General features: G+C 53.2%; 1 protein-coding gene across 2 annotated transcripts in view; it reads right to left on the reverse strand.

Annotated features, from left to right (window-relative positions):
- TBL1X (transducin beta like 1 X-linked) overlaps positions 1-3,528 on the reverse strand; it is a 192,352-nt gene extending 188,824 nt beyond the window's left edge. Inside the window, exon 1 of one of the 2 annotated variants that reach the window (XM_083854404.1) lies at positions 3,219-3,528. The gene's annotated coding sequence lies outside the window, so the exon portion shown is untranslated. Of the gene's footprint in view, positions 1-2,597 lie in introns of both variants that reach the window. The other variant, XM_083854403.1, reaches the window with a different exon arrangement.
- Positions 3,529-8,636: the final 5,108 nt, after the last annotated feature.

Here is an 8,636-nt window from a genome sequence, read left to right on the forward strand (position 1 = left end):
TGAACAGGTTCCCCAGGGAACAGCACCAAGCCTGAGAGAGTTCAAAACATGGTGGGATTCTTGGGGCTGTCCTGCACATTTCAGCATATTCTGACCCGGTGAAAACTGGGCAAACTGGTGGAGCAGAAATCTGCCAGTTCCAGGTGCCCCTTCCCCAGCAATGATTGAACTTATTTTTGCTCTTCAGATACTTATTGTGGAGAAGATCTACCATCATTAAAAAAGAAGCAATAGCATAACTCACAGCAGTGACATAGCAGAGAACAGAGCAGTCAGAGCAGTCATCTTACTCAATTCAGTGGGAGAAGGGCAGAGGATGTATTCAGGTGACAACTTATCTGCAGAGGGCTTTTTTTTGTTTTTTTCTCTCCAAAGAGACCTGGACAGATGTTCAGTTGCCAGTGTTTACATGTGTGTGTAATTTTCAATCCCCTTTGCTTATGAGACATGCTTTTTCATCTTGGAGGGAGAGAAAAAACAACCTTAAAATCATAGAATACACTGAGCTGGAGGAGGCCCACAAGGATCATCAAGTCCAACTCCTGTCCCTGCACAGGACATCCCAAGAATTGCACCCCGTGTCTGAGAGTGTTGTCCAAATGCTTCTTGAACCCTGTCAGGCTTAGTGTGGTGATCTCTTCTCTGGAGAGCCTGTTCCAGTGCCCAACCCCCCACTGAGTGGAGAGCCTTTTCTTAACATCCAACCTAAACTTGCACACACACAGCTTCAGGCCATGTCCTCAGGCCCTGGCACCGGTCACCACAGAGCAGAGATCAGTGCCTGCCCCTCTGCTTCCCCTCATGAGGAAGCTGTAGACTGCAATAAGGCCTCCCCTCAGTCTCCTTTAATCTGAACAAGCCAAGGGACTCCAGCCACCCCTCATCTGGCTTCCTCTCAAGCCCCTTCATACCTCCATGGTCCTCCTTTGGAGACTCTCTAACAGCTGAATGTCTTTTGCATACTGTGGCACCCAAACCTGCCCCCAGCACTGGAGATGAGGCCGCCCCAGTGCAGAGCAGAGGGGACAATCCCCTCCCTTGCCTGGCTGGCCATGCTGGGCCTGATGTCCCCAGGACAGGGTTGGCCCTCCTGGCTGCCAGGGCACTGCTGGCTCATGTTCAACTTGCCATCGACCAGGACCCCCAGGTCCCTTCCCTGGCTCTGCTTTCCAGCCTCTCCTTCCCCAGACTGCACATCCAGGGTTGCCCTGCCTCTGGTTAGTGCATAGCTCACTGAAGGTGTTAAACACTGAGACAACTACAGCAGCTCTGCTCAAATCTCCACTGTTTTTACCATTATTACATATAGCACAAGAGAGGTTTAACGCATTTTTAATGTGATAGCATCCTCCCCCTCTTGCTTTCCTTTTTCCTCCCACCCCCTCTACAAATCTTCTGTGGGAAAGCTTCCCTGTTTTACTATTGCTGTCGTTGAGATGTTGCAATTATTATCTGTAATTGTTTTTTTTTTTAAAAAAAAAAAGCCTAACAAAAAAAACAACAACGCCAAAACACACACTAGGACAAATCTGGCTCTCTTTGCCAACAACATCTGCTATCACAGAATGGATATATTTAATTTAAAACCTGCCCAGTGTCTCTGTAGATGACAGAACACTGGCTGCAGGACAGGGAGAGGCCTGAACCCAGTCCCTGCAGTCACACGGTACACAAGGTATATGATGTTAAACCTTACACATCCACACCAGTAGTCTTGGTTAAAAGACCACTAATAAATGGGGTAAGGAAGAAAGATATGACATTATATTTGTCAAGAGTAAAGACCTTGTATTTATTACCTACAATCAGCTCTCCCTCTGGCACAATATGTTTATTTTCATACTATTAGCCTAAAACACTAGCCTTGAAATTTTAATTTTGCACTCCATTTTATTTCAAATCATCCGTCTTTCCAACTGAATATTTTAGGTTTCTGCAACATTATGGTGCAATATTTTCTGTTTTGGGGGAGGCGGTGGGCTGGCCCGCCTCCCCTCCCCTCCCCTCCCCCGCCGCGCGGGTCCTCGTGGAGCACAGCCCTGAGGCGTGTCACGGCAGCGCATAAAGGGGAGCCTTCACTCCCTATAAACGCCACTTTGAGGAATTAATATGCCAGCCCAACTTTCAGGGTGTGGCTTGGTGTTTTTGCCCCTCGTTGCGCTGTGCGGGATGCCCGCCCGAGAGCCCGACAACATATCATTAAATAGGTCAAGGGTCATTCCCTTTACATCACAGCACTCCGATATTCGGCCGCGCACAGAACAAACCCTCTGTCGGCCCCAGCGCCGGGGCTGAACGCGCACCACAAAATGGGCCCGCTGACAGCCCGGGGGCAGGGTGCCCGCCCGCCCCGCCGCCCGGGGCTGAGCTCTGTGCTCTGGGCTGTGTGCTCAGGGCTCCGGGCTCTGTGCTCGGGGCTCAGGGCTCTGTGCTCGGGGCTCAGGGCCGCCCCGGGACGCTCAACAGGTCGGCGGCCCCGGCCCTGAGGGGCTCCCTCACCTCACCCCCCCGGCGGCCGCGGCGCGGGGAGCGGCCCGGGGGCAGCGCGGTCCGGGGCCGGCACGGGGTGGGGGCGAGGACAGAACTTGTTTACCTACTTGGAATAAACTTCGGTGTAGGGGAGCGCCCGGCCCCTCCGCCCGCTGCTGATTCAAGCCCTGGCGATGAATGGGCTCCCCTCCCCCACCCCGGCTCTGCAAACTCCACACTGGAGCGTGAATACCTCGCATTTCTCTCCCCCCTCCCAGAGCTTCTTTTTCTTTATTTTTTTTTTATAACCCCCTCATACATTAAAATAGTGTCTAGAAGTGGGGAGAAATGCCCCCTCCCCTCCCCCACGCCGGGGTCGCTCTGGCCGGGGGCAGCTGCAAAGCCCCCGCCCCGGGCACGGCAGCCCCGCACACACACACACACATCACCCGGCCCGAATAAACACCCCCAGAGCCCCCCGGCAGAGCCCGGAACGTGCGGGTTCAAATAAACTCGGTCACACGGAGCGGCGGTGGGGCGGCCCCCTCCCCCCGGCGGGTCGGGCGGCAGAGGGGACACCCGGGCCGGGCCGGGCTGGGGCTGCACCGGGGAGGACAGCCGAAGGAAAGGGGAAATTAAAAAAAATTTAAAAAAAAATAAAAAATAAAAAAAAAGGGCAAAAAAAAACACGGGGGGAAAAGAAACCAGCACAGGGTCCCCGGGATGAATAATCCGCCTCGGGAACTCACCTCGCGGCGCAGCGGGCGTTAAAGGCACAGCTCCCGCTCCCGCGGGCGGGGAGAGCCCCAACTCGTGCGGGGGGCGGCGGCGCTGCTGCTGGCGGAGACTTTCCCTCACTTGCCGCGCATGGTGCAACTCCTCTTCCCCCGGGGTCCCGGCCAGCCTGCCAGGAGGCTGCGAATCCCCCCTCGCCGCCGCCGCACACGCCTCCTCCCCCCCCTCCGCGCACGGGCGGCACAAGGAAGTCCCGGAGAGCGGGATGGGGGAAACGGAAAGTTTTGGGGCGGAATGGCGGGGAGGGGGGGCTGGCGGGGCCGGCGCGGACGCGCGGCGGTGGCGGCGGGAGCAGCGCCGAGGGGGAGCCACAGCCTCGCCCGGGCCCGGGGCCGCCGCCACCGGCGGGAGCGAGGGAGGGCCGGCGGGGAGGGGGAGCACCGGGAGGGGGGGGCTGGGGGGCGAACCGGCCGCGCCCTCCCCCACCTGCCGAGGTCCCGCACGCCGGGACGCGCAGCTCGGGGAGGCGCCGCCGCCAACGCCCCCGGGGATGCCCCGGGGTGCCGCCGGCTCCCGCCCCGCCTGTGGTTATGTTGTGCTTTGACACCCCCCCCGCAACTGAAACCCGGTGACAAACCGGGCACACACACGGAGAGCTGCCCTGCTCTCCCCTCCCCCGTTCCCTGGTGCCGGCCCCGCGCGGTGCCCGCGCTGTCCCCGCTCCCCGGCCCGGCGCTGGGGGCTGTGCCCGCTGGGGGCTGTGCCCGCGCAGGCTCCGCGGGGCGCGGCCGTTGGTCCGGGCGGCGCTGCGGGAGCGCTCCCCGCGCCGAACCCGCTGCCCCAGTGCGGGGCGGGCGGCGGTGCCCGGTCAGCGCCCGGGGCGCGGGGCCGGGCGGGTGTGAATCAGCACAAACGGCTTTAGTGCATCTCGCCGGGGCGCGACTCCCGCGGGCAGCGGCGCCGCCACTCTCTGGCCCCCGGCGCGCCCGTCCCACGCGTGTCCCCGCGTCCCGGCCGTGTCCCCCCCACCCCGGGCGGATGATGCAACGCGGCTCCATGTGCTTCCCCTCCCCCGCCCGGCTCCCGGTTTTTTTGCGCCTGGCGGGTCACCCGGCGGCTGATTGATTCTCCTTTCGCGCTGCGCCGTCACCCGGCGCTGGAAAGTAAATAACAAGTTGACATCATTACCGCGCTCCGCAGGGCCCGCCGCGCTACCGCACCGCCGCGAGTAGCTGCGCACGGCAATCCGCGCCCGCCCGGCCCCGGCACCGGCCCCGGCACCGCCCGGCCCCGCCCGCCGACACCGCACCCCCAAACGGACAGGGGGCCCGCCCGTCCCCCGGGCCGCCAGGATGCTGCCAGGATGCTGCCAGGATGCTGCCAGGATGCTTTTGGCGGCCTTCTTCCCCTTTCCCCTCCCCCACCCCTCCCCACCCCCACCCCCGGCCTCAGGGCTAACGTCATGCAAATAATAAGATTATCGGGATGCTGCCGGGGTGTCTGCCTCGGTGGGCTCATCCCGGTGACAGCCGGACCCGAGCGGCCCCAAAAGTCATATTTATTATTGGAGGTTTTTTCCATGTGACCTTTCCAACTCTTTTTTTTTCTCTTTTGGTCTTATTTTGACATTAAAGGGAATTTCATGCTCGTTATACATTTAGCCCAAAGCCTACAGATGTGCTGTCACCCAGTATCCTGATGGAAAAGTATGACATCATCCAAAGATCGTTGCTACATACATTCATGTATGTGTTGAAAGCAGGACTCTGGACACACTGGGAAATGTTGCGGGCTGATGTGATTCATTTTCATATTCGGAGCCTGGAGACTGCAGCGCGGGCCCATCTGCGCCCAGACAGACAGACAGACAGACAGGCACACACGTGTCTCCCTGCCTCACTCCGCTCCCATTCGCCTCATTTTTCTCCAAACGCAAAACCTACATTACGTTTTTATTACTCGGCAATGTAAACAAACAAAAACCACCCTCCAGATTCGTAGCGAGATGGGCCAGAATTTTTAGCTCCTGTGCTTTTTTGTTTGTTTGCTCGCTTGCTTTTAGAGTGCTGTGGGTTAGGAATGAGAAATGGTCCTCAGTCATGACTTGCGGAGCCTCCAAAGCTGGGACCCACTCGCGGGGCGCTCCGGGGAGGGCCATGGGGCTGTCACCACCGTGTCACCGCCGTGTCCTTGTCCGCCACACCGAGGAGGTGGCTGGGCACGGCCAGGGGTGAGGGGACAGCGGGACGGCCGGGGCTGCGGGCTCTGGGGGGCGGCAGGCCTGTCCTGCCAGCCTTCCCAGCCGCCTGGTGGGTTCGCTGCTGAGGAGCAGCGCGGGCTCGTCCTGCCCATGGCGGCCTGGCCACGGCCCCACCGCAGTGTCCCCCAGGGAAACCACCGTGTCCCCGCCGGGCACTGGGCCCAGCCCGGCCACACGCTCTGCTCGGCGGGCAGGGACACAGGGGTGGGCAAGGAAAGCTTGGTGCGAGGCTGAAGGCGTTGTGATGGCAAGGAAATTAAATTGCAACGTCACAGGGATACAAGGAAGTGACTTTTCCTCTTTTCTAAGCGGGCACGGCCGCCGCCGCCTGTTTGTGGTGCAGTTTCAGTCAGTCCTGCGGGCAGCGGGACAAGCGGGGCAGGGCAGGCCTGGAGGGCCGCATCCTCCCGCCCCGCTGGCTGGACTGATGCTGGGCCATCCCGCATCCCTGTTTTGTACAGCTGTGCCCTGGCCACCCCGGGGATACGGGGTTAAATATTGACGTAATCCTTGCCGAGAACTTCAAATGAAGGTTATCAAGGGAGGCACATTTTTCAGGCTGTGCTTGGCTAAGACCCTTGATAAAGACTTGGGTTTTTTCCAGTTAAAATGAAAAAAAAAAAAAATAAAAATCCCTAACTATAAAGTGACGGGAGAGTAAAAGATAGAAGAGTGAATCACCACTCTGGCCACTGCAACAATTCTGGCCTTTGTATAAGGGAATACCCCAAAGTCACCACGTATAAAAGAAATCACCATTTTTAAAAGAGCCTTGTTTTTTCGGTTTGCTTGACGCTGTGATGGTGATCAGCAGCAGGGCCACAACCCTGCAGCTCCAAATGAAGGGAGCCAGAGCTGAGGTTTCCTGCCCTCATTAAAATGGAAACCCTAACCTGAAACAATCAAAGTCAAAGGCCAGCAGGGTTGGTCGACTGGGGAGATAATGGGATCATAAGGCAAAATATTTTGTATTTTACAAGATGAAACCCATTGTTATTTTTCTAGTGCTTCATCATCTTGTATTGTGTTGGTAACTGTTTCTATGTTTTCCCCTCACCCCACATTTTCCATTCTCTAAATAAAAATAAGTTCTCTTGAAAAAGTAAATAAGTAAAAAAATAAATGATTGCTGCTTCTTTTACATTGCTTTAGTTAAATAGTGCTTCCCACAAAAAAAAAAAAAAAAAAAAAAAAAAGCCTGAAATACAAATTATTTACTTCTGTTATGGACTGAAAAATAAAGAGCATCTGCTAATTAAGTTTTAAATACAAATTTATATGCAAACTTTTGATACAATAGTGAAAACTGAACTTGAATAGATATCCCCACACTACTGGTACAGAGGGGCACCATGCCATTCTCACGTTGCTGTTTGTAGATATTCTATACATGGAAATGTGACATGGTAGGCCCTTGCTCTCTCACAAGTATGTTAAATCCCTATCTTTCCCATTATGAAGTGTCCTGCCAAACTATTTGTGATGGGAAAGTAAAGATGTTTAGCAAGTTATTATTACTATTTAGCACTTCTGTAGCAGCAAGCTTTGACTTCTATTTTCTAAGCATCTTTACAGTACTTGATATTCTTCAGGTAGATTTTCTGATGGAGTCACTCGTGAGCAAGTGCTTGTGGCATCCAAAAACATTTTCTCATTTAGCCACTTGTTAATACCAAGAGTTTCAATTTTAGAAGGAAATTCTGATTGACTAAGATATTTTCAGGAATTCAGACCATCACTTTTGGGTTTTTTTTCTTCATATATTAATTTATTGATGTTTTTGGATTAGACTGAAAGATTTTGCTTAATTCATGACCACTTGTGCAAGTAGACATCTTGATTAAAACAGTATTATCAGAAATAAAAAAAAGTAAAGTGGAAGACCTTGATTCAAAGTTTCTAGAAGACAAAACTGTCAAATTTTTTTTTGATTTTGCAAAGGAAGCATGGTCTGATCCTTTTTCTATCCTATTTCTCTCTATAGTTTGATTCATGTGGCCTGTAATACCTGCACTTTCTAGTAATCATTTTTCATCCACTACTTTGAGATGTGAAGATTTCGATTCCTCAGGTTTTAACAGGAATTCAATCTAATCTAATAACCTCTGATAAGAATTTTAATCCTGTTACTCTGTTGCAGAAGTTGGAAATGGGAGGGATGCACTATTCATAGTTCCTTCCTCATGCCATTAAAGAACCAATGTCCATCTGCTGCTCAGGGACACTGTATTAGGTAGGCATCACACCAAATGTATTTTCTCTTTTTTCTATAAGATCATAAGAACAGATTTGGTGATTCTTCAAAAAATCTACATAAATTAGGGCAACGCTCCTATCTACTATATGGAAGTTATTCTTTAGTATGTTGAACACGTACTTGTTATTACTTAAGGTAAAATAAATCAGAAACTTTGATGTATGTAATCTACACTCCTCTGATCTATTTAGTGGGCTGACACGAAGGGCTGAGCTAGCAGTATGGGTCCCTTAGGATCCTCAGATGGAACAGAGATTTTTTATGTTGCTCTAATTTACTCTTAGAGACAGTTTGGCCTCCTGCCAGTCTGGAATAGAAAAAAGAGAGGAGTGATCATCTCTTTTCTTGTCTTTCCTCATCCATGCAATGTTGCATGGCCCCAGCTGTGCTGAATTAATGTCTGGGACAGTTTATAATTTCAAACCCTTTTTCCCTCCTATGAAGGATTTTTGAAGAGAGTCATTCTACCTAGGAGCTGGCTGCAAGAGTGTGAAACACCTAGAGGGTGAACAGGATCAGTTCTCCTACAGAGAAGCCAGACTTAGCAGGAGGTCGTGCTATGGATGTGAGAGATGATGTTAACTATGCATCATCACCCCTAGTTGCTCAGGTTTTCTGGAGGTGTATGAATCCTGTCAGATGTCTCCCCTGGTCAGGGGATTATCCTACCCTCTGAGGCCAGCAGCAGGAGCAGCCCTGGTGGCACACTTCTCAAAGTGGCTAAAGTAACCTGGAAACCAGGAGCCTACCCTTGGGAAGGCTCTTCCCTGATCTTTCTGAAGTATTCTTGTTGTTTTCATTTGGAAAGACAGGTGTCTGCCAGGGAAAGCCAGAGCTCCCCTTGGAATGGAGAACGCAAACCTCTCCCTCCAAATTAGTGCAATTTTGCAATTACGGGCTTTCAGGCAAAGATTT

This window comes from Zosterops lateralis (assembly GCF_965231275.1).
Source record: "Zosterops lateralis genome assembly, chromosome: 2".
NCBI lineage: Eukaryota > Metazoa > Chordata > Aves > Passeriformes > Zosteropidae > Zosterops > Zosterops lateralis.